Raw genomic sequence first — 22,670 nt, 5'->3', positions numbered from 1 at the left:
ATAGGTAACATGTAAAAATTCAGCAAGCAAGAAGCTGGATGATGATGGATATATACAATCATTTATTATTTTTACTGATATTTCTATGCTGCTGTACAGTCATACAGCCATAGTCATGTGTCACTATGCTAGGCATATGCACCCAGGACAAAACTGCCTCTGGAGCAAAAGCTCATATTTGACTACTGGTTTAGGCTGTTAGGAAAGCTTGTTGATAGCATTGATATATATTTCCATTAGAAGTTGCAAGATTGTTTTTGGAATAATACAGGCAAGAAAATTCCATGTTTTTTATAAACCTTGAGAAATTGTTTCCTGTAATAATTTTGCCCTTTTAACTTGAAAACAAGGTGTTAAATGTTGGTCAAGTAGTAACTTTTCAGTAAACACTGTAATGCTGCACATGTTCAGATCTAGTTGCCACATAACCTTGGATATTTGACTCTCTTTTATGAGAGAGAATGTTGACCAGGACATATGGGGTTATCTCTTGTCTTTTCAGCATGTTCTGCAGAATTGCTAGTCCATACTTGGCACGAGGAGAGAGACCTTGGTTCAACACCTGCTCACAAAGAGTATTAATATAAAAGAAGTAAAGAGATTGTTATCTTTATGATATTGAACAAAGCCACATCCTTGAGGCTAAGGACACTAGTTAATATTTTAAATAAAGACTATGCAAAACGCATTCCATTTTTATGCATTAAGCCAGGCTAAGAAATATTGACAGAAATGTATACAAGTTGTAACTGCTACCACTTCAATGCAGTTAAAACAATTAATTTAGATATTTTATTATTCTAAGGATTTGAGTTTATATATATATATATATATATATATATATATATATATATATATATATATATATATATATATATATATATATAAACTTGCTTTACAATTATCTGCCTTTTTCTGTTTGTGTATCTGATTATATTACAATAATTATTTATAATAAATTAATACAATACAATATAATAATATTATAATATTCTCTGCTTGCTGGAATCATGCAGCAGATGCCTTTTGATCAGTAATAGAATGGTATATATATATATATATATATATATATATATATATATATATATATATATATATATACACACACACACACACACACATATATATATATATATATATATATATATATATATATATATATATATATATATATATATATATATATATATATTTCAAATGTTTAACTATTTAGATTACCTTGCTAGGCCCCAAACATGGGGCAAATCTTTATTTCCTGTTTTCAGCCTATCTTGAAGGCTATCGAACAGGCAGTAGTCACACCGGACAATTCATATATTTGTGTAAATTACTAACAAAGAATTAAAGGGAAACTGAGATGCATTTCTGACTCCTTAGTCATCATCAGCCAGCTATACCCTTCTGAGATTCGAACCTGGGCTGATTGCACTGCCTCATATGCAATCAGCCCAGGTTCGAATCTCAGAAGGGTATAGCTGGCTGATGACGACTAAGGAGTCAGAAATGCATCTCAGTTTCCCTTTAATTCTTTGTTAGTAATTTACATATATATATATATATATATATATATATTGGATATATATACTGCCCTTTCCCGAAAGACTCAGGGCGGTTTACAGGGTAATTTAAAACAAGAAATACAAAAGTTAAAAACAATTAAAAATAATTACAACAGTCCCTGAAAAAGTATAAAAAAACCCAATTAAAATTAAAATTAAAATTAAAATTCTCAGCCTGGGCCAGAGAGCTCGAAGAGCCAGGTCTTCAGGTCCCGGCGGAATGAACGGAGGTTGGGAGCAGTCCTAAGCTCTATGGGCAACTGGTTTCAAAGGGCAGGCGCACCCACTGAGAAGGCCCTCCCCCTGGGTGTTACCTGCCGGCAATCTTTTACCGGTGGCACCCTGAGAAGACCCTCCCTGTGGGAGCGCACTGGATGAACGGAACTTGATGCTGGCAGCACGTGTTCCCTCAGATATCCCAGACCCAAGTCATTTAGGGCTTTATAGGTCCTCACCAGCACCTTGAATCTCACCCGGAGGGCAACCGGGAGCCAATGCAGCTCGCAGAGTAGAGGTGTTACATGGGAGTATTGGGAAACCCCCATCACAACTCGCGTGGCCGCATTCTGCACCAGCTGAAGCCTCCGAGTGGTCCTCAAGGGCAGCCCCATGTAGAGAGCGTTGCAGTAGTCCAAATGGGAGGTCATGAGTGCATGAATGACTGTGCGTAGGGCATCTCGGTCCAGGTAGGATCGCAACTGGTGCACCAGGTGAACCTGGGCAAAATCCCTATATATATATATACAAGCTCAATGTCCTAACCCTCTGAGCCACCGTGTCCCTATATATATATATATATATATTTATATATATGTGTTTGTGTGTGTGTGTGTAAATTTTTTTGGCTTGCTAACAAAGAATAAGCAAGCCAAAACAATTTACACAAATATGAGCTGCCACTGCTGTGGCTACTGCCTGTAGATGGCCTTGGGCTAGGCTGAAACAGGAAATACGATTTGTTCCATGTCTGGGACTAAGCAAGTGTATTCTGAATGCTTAACAAACATTTCACACACACACACACACACACACACACACACATTTTATATATATATATATATGTATGTATGTACTGTATGTATGTATGTATGTATGTATGTATGTATGTATGTATATTCCTTAATTAAATTAAAAACACGAATCCTAGGCATATTGAAATTGAAGCAAGAAATCTGAACACTGGGACAAGGTAAAAAACTAAAGCGGTTTTTAATAAAATCGAGCTTTCATTGGCCAAACTGCCAACATCGTCAGGATAAAATCATTAGAGCGGTGAAACTACATTTATATCATTGGTGTTTTTGCACTCCACTCATGGAACACATCACTGGTCTGTTCATTTCTGTCCGCCGTATTTTCTCGAGCCACCTCGCACTCATTTTTGTAAGCTGCGATTGTCTCTGAGTATTTGCTGTCGTCAAGAAGCAGGACAAAGATAGGTTTATGGGTGAGCTTAATTCCATCTACCCTGATATTCGCTTTATGGTGGAGGAAGAAGCCAATGGAGCTCTGACCTTCCTGGATGTGCTGATCAGCCGTCAATCAGACAGCTCCATTCGCACATCTGTCTACCGTAAACCCACCCATACGGACAGAATATTCCAGTACAAGAGCAATCATCTCATGACTTACAAAGTTAGCTGTATTAGAACCCTTTTTAAGTGAGTGGATACACACTGCAGCATGCACAAGGTAAAAAAGGAGGAAAGGTGCCATTACCACGTCTGCAGAAGCAATGGATATCCACTAAATTTCATCAGGCAATACAGCAAACCATGTGAACCTGTCCATAACCAACATGGAGAGATGGCACGGATAACACTGCCTTACATTCATGGCCCTCTATAAAGTCACTGTTGCCCAGATCTTGCATACTTGTGTCATGTGCCCAAAAGATCCGCTCCCCAATGAAGAGAAATTCTCAGTCGTATATAAAATGGCATGTGAGAACTGCCACTATAATTATATTGGGGAGACTGCAAAATGGCTGAGGACTAGAATACACAAACACGAGCTTGCAATCAAAAGACAGGAACAACATTCACAGATTTGGGCCCACATGGCCACATACAATCACACCTTTGATCTGGCGGGAGTTAAGGAGATGGCCCATGACAACACCAAGGGTGGACGATTGTTCAAAGAAGCCTGGAATCTGACCACTTCTCAATCAACCGTCAAATAGATCTCCCCCCTGCATACCAAGCCCTTAGGATTTGGGAAAAGGAATGGCACAGACAATGTGAATGCAGACAATGCGAACACTTACAGGGCACATCACCAAACCAAGATCAGGATTGCATAACTACACAATGATCCCACACCACAGAACGTGAGAAAGAGGAACAGCAACCATTAAGATCCTTTAGTATGAGAACACGTGCAATGGCTATGACTGATAGAACGGATAGCAATCCCCCTTGGACAGCAAATACTCAGAGACAATCGCAGGTTACAAAAACGAGTGTGAGGTGGCTCGAGAAAATACGGCTGACAGAAACGAACAGACCAGTGATGCATTCCATGAGTGGAGCACAAAAACGCCAATGATATAAATGTAGTTTCACCACTCCAACGATTTTATCCTGAGGATGTTGGCATTTGGCCAATGAAAGCTCAATTTTATTAAAAACCGCTTTAGTTTTTTACCTTGTCCCAGTGTTCGGACTTCTTGCATGTATGTATGTATGTATGTGTGTGTGTGTGTATGTGTATATATATATATATATATATGTATATATGTATATATATATATATATATGTATATATATATGTATATATATGTATATATATGTATATATATATGTATATATGTATATATATATATATATAGATATATATAGATATATATATATATGTATATATATATATATATATATATATATATATATATATATATATATATATATATATATATATATATATATATATATACTGCTAAGCTTGTAAGCCGCCCTGAGTCTTCGGAGAAGGGCGGGATATAAATGGGATTAAAATAAAATAAATAATATATATATACAGTATATATATATGATAATTATTGTATGGTATATAATATAGTATACATAGTGTAAAGTATATAATACTGAGTATTTTTAATTATCCTCCAGTTTAATTGCATACAGGCACTCCTCATCTAAGAGCAATTCATTTAGTGACCATTCAGAGTTACAATGGCCTTGAAAAAAAGTGACTTATGAACATTTTTCACATTATATGACCATTGCGGCATCCCCATGGTCACGTAAGGTACTGACACATATTTATGACAGTTGCAGTGTCCCAGAGTCATGTGACCACCCTTTTTAACCTTCTGACAAGCAAAGACAATGGGAAAACCAGATTCACTTAACTAAACTGCTACTAACTTCACAACTGTAGTGATCCACTTAATAAGTATGGCAAAAAAGGTCATAAAAGACTTAACAACTGTCTTGCTTAGCAACAGAAATGTTGGGCTCAGTTGTGGTTGAAAGTCATGCATTACTTATATATGTTAACTCAGACATAAGTCCCATTTAATTAAGTGGAGCTCACTCCCAGGCAAGTGTGGAAAAGATGATGGTACCGAGATGTAATCCTGAATAAATTTTGGTGCTCTTGATTCAATGGCATAGTCTACTGATATCAAGAGATACTCACTGATTTCTGCTGCATCTACTCCTGCTTCTATTTAAATGTCCTTTTTTTACAGCTCCCCATTGTTTTGTTCTGTGTCAGGGGTGTCCCCCCGCTATAACGATTTATATTTTCTGAAGCAGAGAATGGCAGCTGTCATTGACACCGACTGAAAGCTACCTGATCAGGACATCCTGGAATGGATGGCTCCCACTGAAATTCATCCACTCTTCAGTTCCTTCCCAGTTTCTTTATCTCTAGCATTGGAGCCATTGGAGAAATTATTCCAAACTCTTATCCTAATTGCAGTTCCAAGGTTTGGTTTAGTTTGGTCGTCAAACCAGCTTGTGACAAACACTTGGAAGAATTGGATGACATGTTGGAATAAGGCTTTCAAATATATGTAAGAAGTGTTTGATTGTTCAGTGAGATGGGAAGTTAACAGAGTTAGGACATAATATTTAATGTTAAATTAATCTAATAATGTACTGAGCTGTCTGCAGTCTCCTTAAAAGACTGAAGAACAGGTCAGTATAATAGATTAGAGAAATACAATAATATTAAATTTTACAACCCTAATTGTTTTGTTTTAATCTGATTTCATTTGATTATCTGCATATAAGTAAGGCAAATATGTCTACAGCCATTATGTCATGAATCACAGAACTAATACCATTTAGCATTTACTACTGTACATGAAGTGCATCATGGTAGGAAATGCCAAGTAATCAGATGATGCTTTCATTTCCTTGAAAGCTTGCATTGGATGAAACAAACTATGGGCATGATTTAGTCTAAGTTAAGTACTCTAACAGCAGAATCATGTATTTGTCAGAGGTATGACTATAGTGTGTGTGTGTGTGTGTGTGTGTATCTGTGTGTGGCATATATTTGAAATGAATACAATCTATCCCAATACCCCATAATTCACCTTTAAATAGGAAAGTTGTTTTAGATTCAAAATATTAAGGAAAGAGGCTTTGTTTTCTTTTGATTTCTATAGTCTTTCTTTCTTTCAAAGAGATTATCTTATTTTTATTCTTGGGTAAATACAAGTGTATAAATAGTTCACACTAGTGTACATTATTGATAGTTTAAATTTATAGAGCCATAGGCTGCAGACAATCCTCAGGATTCTTCAAAATCATGTATCAGTCAGCAATGGCATGAATTCCCATTGATTTTTTTTTTTTACAAAAGAAAAATCAATAGATGGTATCTTAACTTGCCTATAGAACTAACATAACTATAAGCTTAAAACATTCTTTATATTCCTCCCTTTCATTAAATCTTTATCATGGCCTTAAAGACACAAAATATAATATACATCAAATATGTATGCTGTATTACATATATAGTGCATATATATATATGTTACATATATCTAAAATCTACAAATGTAAATTTCTCACAAAAATGACTCTGGATGGTATACAACAATTGAAAATAAACATAAAATACATTAAATAAGAATACAAAATATTGGCACTCACTGAGAACAGCACTAATTTTTAGAGAAAAGTGGTATAAATAGAATAAATAAAGACACAGAATCTGGGAACTTGAAGTTTCAGCAGGATTCTGCTCAGATAGAAGAAGTGACAAATAAGCAACTTGCTCTCTGCTGGGGTATTTCTTTAAAATGGGGATAGGGGAATGTCATTTGAGATTTCCTATAAAGAAAGCAGAAGAGGATTGGATGGGTCAGGGATTCTATAGAGCCATCCTTCCTGGGCGTGTATGCACTGCTGTGAGGAATGCTGTGAGGGCATTGCATCCAACCTGGGAATAATGAAATTTGAGAACTACTCTGGTCTCTGTTCAAATCATATCAATCTCTTACCTTTTACCCACTTCCTGTTTAGGAGAACAATTACCTCCCAATCCAACCAACATACTCACTATAGTGTTTGGTGGCTGAAAACATAACTTAAAAATATGATCCCTGCTGAAAAAAGTTGCCTGCTTCTGAGTTTAATTAACAGAAGTCTTAATTCATAAATAATAATAGTAATAAATAATAATAATAAATAATAATAATGACATTCCAGGTGACACTTGGAATGTTGATTGCAAATGCCTAGGTTGTTTTTTACTGAATTACTATGGTAGGTATTTTACTGATATTCTGCTTCAAACATCCAATTAATGAATTAGAGAGCGGGTGTGCTTCTTTCATAAACTCAAGAAAGGAGAGACTTCTGCTTGAATTACTGGGACTTAGGGAACAGTGGAGAATCTGATATTTCTTTCATAGGGTTCTTAGTTATTGGTTTCAGAGATTTCTAGAGGCTTACTTTCTATAACATTGGGGAGAATCAGGAAATAAGTTTTATGGATTTCATAATTCATTTAATTCATGATTTAAGGTGCAGTCTTTGCTTGTTGAATCAATAACACCATCGTTTTTGAAACAACAACTCATGTGCATTTATGGATTTTTGTTAGACTGCCAGATGCAAAGGATGTCAAGCCTGCAAACTCTGTGACTTACAGCGATTTTCAAGAAACGTTAAGCCTAATGTCCTCCCTGCCACAATGCCTGCCCTATGGAACAATGTCTCCCACAGAGATCTGGATGCCCCCCACCTTCTTGGCCTTTCTGAAGGCACTAAAGACTTAGATGTTCCTTTGGGACTTTGGGTTGGCAGGTTAAACTAACTGTATCGGTGGATTGTCTGTTCTGGTCTTTATTGATTGAAATGGAAGGATTTATAAACACTGGGCATATGTTATATTATTGTTACTATTCTGGATTAGTGGTGTTGGGTGTTTATCTGTCTATCTATCTGTCTGTCTATCTATCTATCTATCTATCTATCTATCTATCTATCTATCTATCTATCTATCTATCTATCTATCTATCATATTTATATAGCTGCCCAATTCACAGAGCATTAGTATATTATAATGTCATTACTTTTGTTGGTTTTAATCCTCTGCATGCCATTCAGAGTCACACCTGAGAGATGGGTGGCTATGTACGTTGTTCAAATTTATAACTAATTAAACTAAAGAAATTCACCTCCAAATCATCATCATCCCCATGATAAGTCTCCTGCACTTCCCTGTGCTTCTTGCTAGGAATTTTGCCCCCCTCCCTCCCTCCCTCCAATGGAAGCAGAAGCATTAGCCTGGAGGAAGAACCTCCTCAAAGCCAGGAGTCCTCATTAGGGGATGACTGATGCTTAAGGACAACCGGGCTGACCCCCTTTGCTGCTGGGAATTCCTTTTGAAATGGGTTGTCCGCCTGTCTGGGGGGGCATTCACGTGCCTCCCCATTAGCCTTAAACACACATACCAGCACGTGAGCCTTGACCCCTTAATGGCATCCTTAGTGAAGAACTCAGGCTGCTGGAATCAGTGGGCTTGACAGCTCCCCTAAGCTTGGCAATTTAACCTCCCTGAAAGATCTAGTTTCCTGTAATGAAAGGAGATAAGGGCCCAGATGCATAAACATTTTAAAAAATTACTGCAGGAAGCACAGCTTTGCCAGTGAAAGACAAATAAATTAAATGTCTTATAACTAAACAATAGTTGGGTTCTCTTCTTATCTCAGTAGTGATTATCCTAATATTATCCTAATCAGTGCCATTAATTCCTTTTGTTCAGATGTAAGTGGGCCTCCTCCCTCTTCTCTCTTCCTTTCAGTTGATGATTGGAGGTGAAGGAGATCTCTCTTGTCAGAAGAGGGTTCCTTTAGAAAATTGCCTCTGGAGCCAGAACAGGGAAAGGGAAAAAGTGGAGGATTCAGAGGCCAGCAGAAGCTGGAGAACTGAAGCTCCTTCATCTCCAGAAGCAGAGCCAGGCCCTGGAGGAAGCCAAATAGTGCAGATGCCAAGGCTCACAGCTGCACAGTAACTTGGCTGAAACCAAATCTCTCCTTCCATAGCTGGAACAATGGAATGAATAATGCCTGCAGGCCAATATTAAGAGTTATAAAATGTTAAGTCTCTCTCTCTCTCTCTCTCTCTCTCTCTCTCTCTCTCTCTCTCTCTCTCTCTCTCTCTCTCTCTCTCTCTCTCTGCCTCTCTCTCTCTGCCCCCCTCTCTCTCACACACACAAACAGAGGAAGATGCTCTAACAGTGATCCCTCCCTGAAGTGAATGGCTTGCATAAAGTCTTCAACTTTGCTAATTATGACATTAAGTTCCTTCTTCACAGAATTCATGATGCACAGAACAAATGTTGTTAGAGAACATCCTTATAATGCAGGTGAAGACAGTTTTTGAGGCAAGCTGAGGATATTCTCTCAAAAACAGGTTCAGACAAAATTCCCCAAAGTTATAACTTGGAAGCACTGTGATGGAGCTCTGACATCAATTGAAAAATTTGTTTTTCTTTTTTGTTTTCCAGAATCCCCTCTTTCTCAATAGTTTTCCCATAGGTAGTTTCCTATAGGATGTCCTTTTTTTCTTTTATCATATTGTTTTTATAATACAGGTTATGTTTTTTTTCTTTAAAGTATAGCTGTGTAAAAAGGTAAAGGTAAAGGTTCCCCCGCACATGTGTGCTAGTCGTTTCCGACTCTAGGGGCCGGTGCTCATCTCCGTTTCAAAGCCGAAGAGCCAGCGCTTGTCCGAGGACGTCTCCGTGGTCATGTGGCCGGCATGACTAGACGCCAAAGGCTCACGGAACGCTGTTACCTTCCCACCGGAGTGGTCCCTATTTTTCTACTTGCATTTTTTTTACGTCCTTTCAAACTGCTAGGTTGGCAGAAGCTGGGACGAGTAACAGGCGCTCACTCTGTTACGCGACACTCGGGATTCGACCCGCCAAACTGCCGACCTTCTGATCGACAGGCTCAGCGTCCTAACCCACTGAGCCACCTAATAGTAATAAGACAGTTAGTTATACAGGTAGCCCACAATTAACTGCCACAGCTGGGCCCAGAATTTTGGTTGTAAGTCATTGCAGTCATTAAGTGGATCACTGTGTCACCTGACTCAATGTTGTAATTGCTTTTATGATGGTCCTAAAGCAAGTCACTGAAAACCAGCTGGAAACCAGCAAAAAATGGCAGAAACTGGCAAAAATGTCCCAAAGCACAGTCATGTGACCATGGAACGCTGCAACCAGTCGCAAATGCAAGTTGTTGCCAAGCAACCAAAACGCAATCAGATGACCTCATGGGTGGGGTGGGGGATGCAGCACTTGTAACTTTGAGGCTGGATTATAAATAATTATACGTGTATCATAACTGCAACTGATTGTTCAATGAGCATTGCCTGTGTAGCTATATATTTTGCAAGGAAATGTCACGCATTAATAGCAAATGTTTTCAAAAGGAATGAATGATTTACAATGATTTAACTTTTAATACAAATGATTGGTGTTATTTGTTTCTTCAATACATTGGTGTCTTTAACTGCCTAGAAGCAATATCTTTTGTTTATTTGTTTTGTGCCTTTGAGTCAATCTTGAATCCTGTCAACTGCCTGGATAAGTCCCTGCAGTTTTCTTGGCAAGGTTTTACAAGTGTTTTATTTTGTCTTCTTCCTAGGGCTGAGAGAGAGTGGCTGGGCCAAGGTTACAGGACTAGAACTCACGGTTTCCTGGTTCCTAGTCTGTGCTTTAACCACTACACCAAACTGACTCAGTCAATATATGTGTTTTCATTATATATTGCAATAAAGGCTTATGAAGATGTATTATAAATATAACAATGTTATCAGATTGGATAGAGATAAAATGGATTATTTAGACAATGATACCTATATCTCTTACTTGTAATTCTTTATCAGGTACAGTACATGGAGTAGCTAAACTGATACAGGTTTTAAATTGGGGTAGGGGAAGGTGCGAAGGAAGGGGAAGATGGGTAGGTTATAAGTAAGACAGATTGCCAGCAGCTTATCAATTAACAATTATAATATGTTAAAACCCATTGTGGAGTCCTTGATGACCTCTGATTTGCTTGCAGACATTTTGTTACCAGACAATCTTCACTGAAGGGGTTACCTAGTTTGGAAATGAAACATTGGCAAGCAAACAACCAGGCTCAGAGAGCACTGAGGACTACACAGTTCAACCCCAAATTACAAATATTCTATTTAAACCTATTGTGTTCCTTCAGACCTCCTGAGATTGTATTTGAAGTGAGTTTAACAATCTCTCCTTCAATGATATTGACAAAGTCCCACTCTCCTAAAACAGGTTTGGTATGAAGTCTCCTGGCAGGAAGAAATGCTGTGATATAACCAGTGGTGGGATTCAAATATGTGAACAACCGGTTCTCTGTGTGGATGCCGCTTCTGGAAGTCCATTCTGGGCCTGGGCAACAAAGAATTAGCTACCGGTTCTGCCGAAGTGGTGTGAACTGGCTGAATCCCACCACTGGATATAACTTTATCCTTGTTTAAAGTCCTAATGTCAAACTTTTTTCTATTAAATTGGAAAACCAGTGTTGCCAGATTTATGTATTTGGAGTAGATGGAAAATGTCTGCCTGTACCTCTTGGTGTGTCTTCCATGTACATACAGGGATGCGATACCTGAGGAGTCTACATTCATTAATAAGGGAAGAGAAGGAAAGGGGTCTTTGTAAGAAGTCTAGAGGAACTATAGAAAAATTTACAGCAAAGGTAGAATAATTCAAGAGAAATAATAGAAAAGAGTTTAACAAAGCTGTTAAACAAAGGTGGAAATACTGTACTACAATCCAACAGAATTCTAGAATGTCAGAAACATTTGCAAAGATATATATTATGTATTCTTATTTTGAATATAAATATATTCAGAAACTGACTCCATTAGAAAATGAAATACAATAGACAGCGGGGCAGTGTGAAAAGGAAAGCATCAGGATCAAGTAAAATACCCACTGAACTGTTTAAAACAGTTTAAAACTACTGAATTATTTTAATGATTCTTTATACAGCTAAGTTTCGAATAAGATCTTACAAAAAAGGAAAAGACCATGCATGGGGAAAAAATAGTTCTAAAAAAAGACAGAGAAACACCAAATCAGATAGCTAACATAGCAAAGATAATGAAAAGAACATATATGAAGGTTTATTTCATTACTACAGCAAGGCTGACTGTGTAGATCATGCCAACATGTGGAACAGATTATGGTTAATGGGTGTGCCAGAACACTTGATTAGTCTTCTGAGAATCTTTACAATGAACAAGAAGCTACTGTAAGAACTGAGTTTGGAGAAACAAAATATTAGAAATAGAGAAGGGAATGAAACAAGGATGCATATTGTCTCCATATCTATATGTTATAAGTACAACAGAATGAAAAAAATGTCAGCTGGAATCAAAACTGAAAGTTGAAAGGCTTACATTTTGAGATATGTAGATACCACTTTGTAAGCTGAGAGTCAAAAAGATTTACAAGAACATATCGGGGGGGGGAAAGCAATGCAAAGTATAATAGTGAGGTTAATGTTAGTTAAGATATTAGACTGGGCTGGGTTGACTCAGATTTGCATCCACGCTTTGCTGCTTCTTTGTATGAAGCCTGTTGCCATGAACTTTGCTCCCATTCACATGGAAACACATGGAATTTGGAAGACAACATATTCATTAACCCACAGGCTGCAATTTTCTTTAATTAATATGCTTCTGATTCATTTGGTGGTGTGTGTGTAATTTTTTTTTTAAATAAGCCGCCAAAACTAAAAGCTAATGGTAAGCCACACTTGTTAAAAAAAAAGAAGAAGAAGAAGAACAAAGAAAAGGAATGCAAAATGCTGGAGCAAAATATGTTGACTGCTTTGAATTCAGTTCTGATGGTTCTGTTGCACTGATTGTTGAAGGTAAAAAAAACCTTTGTGTGGGTCAGAGAGTATTAGGAAATGGATGTGCTTTCTTTGCACAACATGCCTTTAATGTTCAAATGGGTTATACTCCTGCACTGTGTTTTTGCAAGCGGATTTTGGCAAGCATATCTTGTCCTATGTGGCACTTTTGGCAGATCCTGTTTGAAAGAGCCAAGACAAGCTTTTGGTTGCCCATATTCTATTTTAGTGTCAGAGCCTATATGGGGGCAGGCAAAGTACAGGTGGTTTGCCATCCATCCATCTGTCCAACATATTATCAACAGTGAAAGCAGGACTGACACTCATGGTGAAATTGCTCTTGCTGACTCCTGACAAAAGTCTTTTGTGGTTGAAAAGCTGCATGGGGTCCTGTGCAGATGCTTAAAGGAGAAGAAGCATTGAAGTCATTTTAAAGAAAGCATTCCAAAGCTTCCCTCTCTGAACTTTGTCTCAGGAAGATTCCACCCATAATATTTGCGCTGCACCTTGGTATTTGTTTCGTCCTTCATAGGGCATTGATCAACATATATTAAAGTTTGGCAATAATTCCAGGCTGGAACACATGAAATAACCAGCAACCCTCCATCCTCAATGCACTGAGATTGGTACTCCTACCTCATTTCCCCCCTATGTTTGTCACTAGAGAACCTGGGGCATTCTGATCTCAGAATTCCATGCTGTCAAGGAAATCCAGGGAAAATCTTTTTCGGGTTGGCTGCCTCAAGTTGCCCATTCCTCACTTCCACTTCTCACCTTTTCCAAGTAAGAATTGGGGAAGGAATGCTTAGATTAGGGAAGTATGCAAAAAAGTGAAATTAATACATTTTATTATAGGAATATTTATGCTATGTGTGTCAGTAACCCAAATGCCTTAGGATTTGAATAATGGTGTTATTGTCCCAAAATGAATAGAGGCTCTGGCAGATATGGGACTGTTCTCCTAGTGTATGCATGTATTACACTTCAATAAGGAGGAAAATAAATATTGTAAATGATGAATTAGTTCAAGGCAGCTGTTAAGAATCAGAACATTACATTTTTCTATTAATAACCAGAAGATTAGAAGAGGGGGAAAAATATACAATCTGACAAGCATACAAACCAGTGTACTACTTCTACTCCTAAAATAAAAATAAAAATGCAGAGAAATTAATACTAATTCAAAATAAGAATGTGAATAGTACTATTGAACTGGAAAGGTAGAAAATGAAAATCTGTACCTCAAGAGAAAATTCTGTGAAGTGGTATGATGAGAGAGGCAACATAAAAGAAAAAGGGAAAGAAATCGAAACACAAACTCTTTAAGGGGAACATAAAGAATCTCACATCGTATATGATTGTAGATACTTGAAGACACTCTCTGGTTTGACTATGAATTCAGCATGGAGAATTGCCCTTAGTTAGACTGACAGTCTTGAGTGCCAAATTAACAAAAAAAAGTCCAAAAGAATGATATCTTTATCTGAATCTACTGCCCTCTATTATTTCTTTTTTGGACCCTGATTTCACTGTGAAAATTAGAAGCAGGCATCAAAGGAAGAGAAAATAACTACAATCCAGCAAAGTATGGGTCAATAAGTGGTAACATTTGATTTGGGAGTAAGAGTCTCACCAGGATGTCTCAACAGCATCATTGGACTTGGACTCAGAGCCAGCAACTTCAAACAATGATATACTCCCAATGAAACACCAAGAGAGAGGTGGGGAACCTTTTTAATGTCAGTACCCACTAGGGAACTGGATTCTGTACTCTATAATATCTGTCAATTCTTTAAAGCAGTAGTGCCATCTTGTGAAAAGACATAGCTGCTTTAAATGGTTACAGGCAGATGCTATATTCATATCCCGAAGCTTTCTTTTAGAATTAAATCCAAAGCGATATTGTGCTTATCCCTCCCTTAGAAAAGGAACGTGAAAAGAGATCTCAGGCAGGCTTTTTGCTGCTTGACTGATTCAAAGCTGGCAGGTGAGCATTAACAAAGTGTTGGTTGAAGGAAACAAACTGGAAAAAGATCAACGAAAGCAAGACATCACGATGATTGTCCAGATAGTACTTCAATGAATTGGTTAATCTCATGGAGAAGACACTTTAGGATTGGCTGTGCTTCCTGCTAAAACTCTCACCCGGCCAATTTTCAGAGGCCACTGAGAGTTATCCAACTGGGAGAGTGAATATTATCATAAAAAGTCCTGGCAAACATCCCCACAATAGTATATCTTAGTCAAAACTAGAGCAGTTGTCTACAGTTAAAAAATCCACTCTCGAACACTGGGCGCTATCTAACAAAATGAAATTCAATGGTGAAAAAAGTAAGGTTCTACATTTAGGCAGGAAAAATCAAATGCACAGGTATAGTATAGGTGGTACCTTGCTCAATAGTAGTAACTGTGAGAGGGATCTCGGAGTCCTAGTAGACAATCACTTCAATATGAGCCAGCAGTGTGCTGCAGCTGCCAAAAAAGCCAACACAGTGCTAGGCTGCATTAACAGAGGGATAGAATCAAGATCAAGTGAAGCACTAATACCACTTTACAATGCTTTGGTAAGGCCACACCTGGAATACTGCATCCAGTTTTGGTCACCACGATGTAAAAAAGATGTCGAGACTCTAGAAAGGGTACAGAGAAGAGCAACAAAGATGATTGGGGGACTGGAGGCTAAAACATATAGGGAACGGTTGCTGGAATTGGGTATGTGTAGTTTAATGACGAGAAGGGTGAGGGGTGACATGATAGCAGTGTTCCAATATCATCATCATATTATTATTATTATTATTATTATTATTATTATTATTATTATTATTATTATTATTATTATTATTATTATTATTATTATTATTTCAAGGTACTAGTAATGGTGTTCAAAGCCCTACATGGCAGGGGTCCGGAGTACCTTAGGGAACACCTGCTGCCGGCATCGACTTCCCTCCACCCTGTGTGTTCCCAAAGAGAGGGCCTCCTCAGGGTGCCACCGGTCAGAGAATGTCGACTGGTGGCCCCCAGGGGGAGATCCTTCTCTGTGGGCGCCCTGGAGCTATGGAATCAGCTACCGGTTGAGCTCCGGACGGCGCCTGATCTTCGCTCCTTTCGCCGCGAGCTAAAAACATATTTTTTTGAACAAGCTGGCCTGGCCTGATGACGGGATTGGGGGGGGTTTGTTATTGTTATTTTATTGGGTTTTTAAGATGTATTTTAGTATATGGGCATTTATTTAATCTTGTTTTAACTTTTGTAATCTTGTATTTTTATTCTTGCCCTGTTCACCGCCCTGAGTCCTTCGGGAGAAGGGCGGTATAGAAATATTATTAAATTAAATTAAATTATTATTATTATTATTATTATTATTATTATTATTATTATTATTATTATTATTATTATTATTATTATTATTATTATTATTATTATTAACTGCTAGAGATTAAGACAGGAAGTTAAAGCTCCAGAACTATAATTAAACACAACTCAGGAGTCGACATATTCTCATATAAGACACAGAGGCTTTTTAAAGTTCCTCTTCCTGCCACCCTTTCTCTCTCCCTTTTTCTCAGCAGTCAGGAAGGAATATTTTTTATTTTTTATTTTTTTTGGTCTCCTTATGATTCGGCCCCAAGTAATCAGATGCCAAACCATTAGATCACATTATAGGCCAGAGCCAATTGTACATCATGCTCCTTCTTATTCATTGTACCCAAGCTCAGTTACTATTAAAATAATAGGAAATTGGTAATGAAACGGAGAAAATATTATTGGCAGCGGGCTCAGCCAAAAGAACTTTGCAATATTGTGGGTGTTTTTCTTTACAGCATTGCAAAGTTTAGCTGAGCCCGCTGCCAATACAGCTTTCCCCCCATTATCAACCTAATCCTATAATTCCAGTTTCCATGGTGATAATTTATGACTTTTTCACTCATTTCTAGCATGTGTTTACTTATTTTTTTTAATTAGGCAGTAACATATAGCAAGATGGAATATATCACTTTTTTTCTCAGCAACCTTCTCTTCCCCTTCTGCAACTGGGCAAATAATCATATTACATGACAGAATTGAGTCAGACGTGTGCTACTAATCTGGTTGAATCCCAGAGGAAATTAGGCTGATTCAGTCAGATTGAGGAAATGGCCATATCAAAGCAATGCTTGACAAACATGGACCCAATCTGAACCTGAACCTTTAGGAAGCTTTACAGCTTTTTCAGAGGATTATAGGATGGAGGAAGTGGGTCTCTTCATATATATATAGGAAAAGAGGGGGTATCAACAGGAAGGGGAAGTGAAGGAACAAGATAGCAATACTAATAGCAACAGCACTTAGACTTATATACCACTTCCATAGTGCTTTATAGCACTCTCTAAGTGGTTTACAATGTCAACACATTGCCCCCAACAATTTAGGCCCTCATTTTACTGACCACAGAAGGATGGAAAGCATAGTCAACTTTGATCCAGTCAGAATCAAACTCCTGGCAGTGGGCAGAGTTAGCCTGCAATACTGCATTTTAACCACTGCGCCACCATGGCTCTTATGCTTAACTTGAAGTAACTAATAGTATGTTACTTCAGTGGATATGCTTAATTTGAAGTAACCAATAGTAGGAAACATGGAGGGAAGTCTCCCTGTAACAGTCGATTCGAGATACTAATGGAAACTAAAGCTGAGTGTACTGAGGTGTATAAATAGAACTTAAAAGCAAGCTTTAATCAAGCCAGAACAATATCAGTAAGATTTCATGGCAGGAGAACCTAAGGAGAAAAGGAGTTCAAGATGGAAGGGAATTCCTACAATGACAGTAAAAAAATCATAAATAGTCCCATAGGGTGGAGTACATTAGCAGAAAAACTCAATGAGGTTGCATAAAGAGCCTTGGTGGAGCAGTGGGCTAATGCCTCCTTAAGTAACACCAGCTGCCTGCAATTAGTGCAAGTTTGCATCCCACCAGGCTCAAGGCTGACTCAACCTTCCATCCTTCCGAGGTAGGTAAAATGAGGACCCAGATTGTTGGAAGCAATAAGCTGACTTTGTAATAATGCCGCTTGGGGGGGGGCTGAAAGCCCTAATAAGCAGGCATATACATAGAATGAAGGCTATTGCTAAGCATATTTGATTTGTGCTTAGATTGTAAGCCGCCCTGAGTCTTCGGAGAAGGGCAGGATATAAATGGGATTAAAATAAAAAAATAAATAAAAAATAATAGAAATCTGAAAGTTGAAAAGAACATATATGGGAGGTAGAAAAGAAGGACAGGTCCAAAAAAAATCATGTAGACAAGGAACCCAGATTTTTTGGAGATGGTGACTGCCAAACTAATTCTCAGAATGAGCTGAGAAAACTAGAACAAAAAGAGTTTCTTCAGATACGTTCAAAATAAAAAAGAAAGAAAAGGATTTGTTTAGCAACTGTTCAGTGCAAATGGTAAAATGATAGCTCAAGAAAAATGAGACTATTCAACTCCTATTTTCACTCTGCATTTCTCTGAAAAGAGGAAATGGGTTCTACTAGGCAGTTATGAAGAATAAGATACAGACAGGCTTGGAACCATGAGGTTGAAAGATATGTGATCAAGAAATACTCTTTTACTTTGAATGAGTTTAAATCTCCAGTCCCAGATAAATAAAATCTTAGGATAGAACTGTATGCTCTGCCTGGCCCATTGCCAGCATGGACGACTTACTGCTTCCTGAGTCTAGGAATCAGTGATGTCATCCTCTTCCCATTGCAAATATACCCTGTATCCTAGTTTTCCACTATTTTTAATTTTTTTAGAAAAGTATAAAAATTAAATAGAAAATAAGAAAATTAAAATAAATTAAATTTAGAAGAAAATATAGAATTATGACTTCCATCCTTCTTTCTATTAGGTAGCTACCATCTTATTTTTCCCCCTATCTCTTTATCTCTTTTTAATCCCCAAACATATAAATCATCATTTGTTTTCACTTTTTTCCCAGCAAGTAAAAAGAAATTTTAATAGCTTATTACCATCTCTAAATATAGTATAATTTCTCTTCCACCCCTCCCAGTTTATTTCCTAACTAAGAAAAAAATACATAGAGTTTGTCAAACATTCCTTTAGATCCCAAACTACTGTTTTCTGACTTGTACCATCTTAAGTTCTTAAGAGCAAATGGTGTGGAGCCTTTGTCCCATTGAAGTAGCAACTCCAACTGTGGTTGGCTGCAGCATCTGACATTCCTCCTCCCCTTCAGATGTCGATGGCAGCCTCACCCTGCCATTTTGTCCTGGGTGGCCAGATTGATAAGCTTTTTGCATTTTTAAAATAATTTTCTATTGATCCAATCATGGCTCATTAAGTCAATGAGCCACCCTCAACTTAATGTTCATGTTCCATTCAAGCTTTGCATCTCCTTGAGGGCACTCTTTGATTTCTGAAGCATGCTCCTTCTGCTTTTTCAGCCCCCACCCATTGTATTGCAAAGCTTCCCTTCTTTTTCTTTTATTTTAAAAAAATATTTTAAGTTGTAATATAGGAATTGCTGCTTTGTTTCTATGAATTTTCTGTTCTTCCTTGTTTTACTTTTCATGGATTACAAAGGAACATAAGAATGAAGCAACAACCTGTTTTTCATTGATTTGATTATCGTGAAGCATCAATAGACCTCTCAGCGGCTTTTGATACCATCGACCATGGTATCCTACTGCGGCGCCTCATGGGGTTGGGAGTGGGTGGCACTGTTTTACAGTGGTTCTCCTCCTACCTCCCGGGTCGTTCGCAGTCGGTGTTGGCAGGGGGGCAGAGGTTGGCCTCGAGGCCTCTCATTTGTGGAGTCCCTCAGGGGTCGGTCCTCTCGCCCCTTCTGTTCAACATCTATATGAAGCCGCTGGGTGAGATCATTCGTGGTTTTGGGGTGGGGTATCATCAGTACGCTGATGATACCCAGCTTTTTATTTCCACCCCAGATCAACCCGGTGATGCCCTCGACGTGATATCCCGTTGCCTGGAGGCAGTGAGGGTCTGGATGGGGAGGAACAGGCTTCATCTAAATCCCGACAAGACCGAGTGGCTGTGCATACCGGCATCTCGGGTTGTCCACTCTATTCCATCTTTATCTATAGGGGGTGAGGTGTTACCCCCTGTAGATAGGGCTTGCAATTTGGGTGTCCTCCTTGACTCACAGCTCAGTTTAGAAGATCATATAGGAGGTGTGACCAGGGGGGCTTTTGCCCAGGTTCGCCTGGTGCGCCAGTTGCGACCCTATTTGGACTGAGATGCCCTACGCACAATCACTCATGCGCTCGTCACCTCTCGGATAGACTACTGCAACGCTCTCTACATGGGGCTGCCCTTGAATACCACTCGGAGGCTCCAGCTGGTGCAGAATGTGGCTGTGCGAGTTGTGATGGGGGTCTCCCAATACTCCCATGTAACACCTCTGCTCCGCGAGCTGCATTGGCTTCCAGTTGTCTTCTGGGTGATATTCAAGGTGCTGGTGATGACCTATAAAGCCCTAAATGGCATGGGCCTGGATTATTTACGGGAGTACCTTTTGCCAGCATTAACTTCCCATCGTCCTGTGTGCTCCCACAGAGAGGGCCTCCTCAGGGTGCCGTCGGTTAGGGAATGTCGACTGGCGGCCCCCAGGGGGAGAGCATTCTCTGTGGGCACGCCTGCCCTCTGGAATCAGCTCCCTGTTGAGCTCCGGATGGCTCCCGACCTTCGCTCTTTTCGCCACGACCTGAAGACTTGGCTATTTGAACTTGCTGGCCTGGACTGAGGGACTGGGATTTTAGATTTTAAATTTTAAATTTTAGAATGTGTTTTATTGTTTAGGGCTACTTGGTTTAATTTATTTTAATTTTGTATATTATGTGTTGTATATAGTGTTTTAATTGCCCTGTACACCGCCCCGAGTCCTTCAGGAGAAATCCAAATAATAAATAAATAAATAAATAGTGTCATAAGGGAAAAAAGAAAAATACACACACCAAAGGATCTGCTTGTGTTTTAAGGGAGTTTTGTGGAAACATCTCAAAAAGCAAAGGAAAAGCAAGAAGACTTTGGAAAAGAGAATAATTCCTAAAAGAAAAGACAGGCACTCTTAGATTGGTCCACACAGGATTCAAAGAGAGATTTGACTTTCTTGAAGAATTAGGAAGCAACAATCACTCAGATCTTCTGATGGCCATATTCCAAAGTGAGCACCAGCCCAGATCTGGTGCCAACAAGCTACAGACTGGATTTTCTGAAGTTGGCTTAAGAAACAGCCAGAAACTGCAGGGGAGACAAGCAGCTTAAACTGAAATGAGAATTGTCTTATGAGTCAGCAGTGGGACATGGCTACTCAAGTCCAGTTCAATCCAAATGTAGATAGCGAGATGTTTCCACAGAAATCTAATTTCCAAACCATAGCCAGCAGCAGCAGTTCAGCTTTATTCCTGACCAGACCTCAACTTCAGCATTGTGACCAGTTCTTACCAACCTGTTTCACAAATGGGGACAGAGTCAGAGAAGGGCAACAACAACAGTTAACAACTAAATTTCATGAGGAAATCAAAAGGACCTGATTATATTCAGTTGTGAAAAAGGATGGCTGAGAAGGAATAAGAGACCACTTTTCAAGTAGATGAAGAGATGCTGCGCAGAAGAAGGTCATAGTCTTATCATTCCAGAACCAAAATAACAGTCTCCATTTATAGAAAGGCAGATGCCACTTGACTATATGGGAGAAAAAGAATGATAGTAAGAACAGTACTACAGTGGAACCAAATGCTAAAGCAGGTGGAAAGCTCTTCTTCACTAAATTTATTAACACAGCTTGGATAGTCATCTGCCAGGGATACTTTAATTTGGATTTGGGATTTAGACTCAGTGGCCTTTCTAACTGTATCTCACTTGGATTCTCTAATATTTTTTGTGAGAGAAAGCTTGAGATTCTGTTCATAGGAAGTGAATCTACAAGGCTTTCGGTGCTTTGGTGGAAAGAGGTTTTAAGTCTTGTGTCACTCAACTGTTTTAGAGGTTTGCAAATGTTTTTCTCTGCTGGGAGCAGAGAAATTAGGTTTGGTAGAATCCATGGAATCAGAAAGATGACATGATAGCAGTGTTCCAATATCTCAGGGGCTGCCACAAAGAAGAGGGAGCCAAGCTATTCTCCAAAGCACCCAAAGGCAGGACAAGAAGCAACGGATGGAAACTAGTCAAGGAGAGAAGCAACCTAGAACTAAGGAGAAACTTCCTGACAGTTAGAACAATTAACCAGTGGAACAACCTGCCTCCAGAAGTGGTGAATGCTCCAACACTGGAACTTTTTAAGAAGAGACTGGACAGCCATTTGCCTGAAATGGCATAGGGTTTCCTGCCTGAGCAGGGGGTTGGACTAGATGACCTCTAAGGTCCCTTCCAACTTATTATTATTATTATTATTATTATTATTATTATTATTATTATTATTATTATTATTATTATTATTATTATTTGTGATATAGCTGTTTCCCTGTTCCATTGTTTAGCTAGAATTCATTTGGCCAGTTAGCTTGTAAGGATAGAGACATATAACGACAGATTGCAAATTATTCAGCAATTCTTCTTTGATCTTATTCACACTCCTTATGTGATCCTCTATGTTTGCCCAGATCCAGCCCTTTTATTCCTTGTCCTATCACAGTCTCTTTTTTGACCATGAAATCAAGATACTGTGTGAATATGGAGTTGTAGGTGATATATAAGGGCAATACTTCATGGCTGTAAAACATCTACAGGTAATCCTCAC

Source organism: Vipera ursinii (genome assembly GCF_947247035.1).
Source record: "Vipera ursinii genome assembly, chromosome: 1".
NCBI classification, from domain to species: domain Eukaryota; kingdom Metazoa; phylum Chordata; class Lepidosauria; order Squamata; family Viperidae; genus Vipera; species Vipera ursinii.
This window is presented reverse-complemented; position numbering follows the sequence as displayed.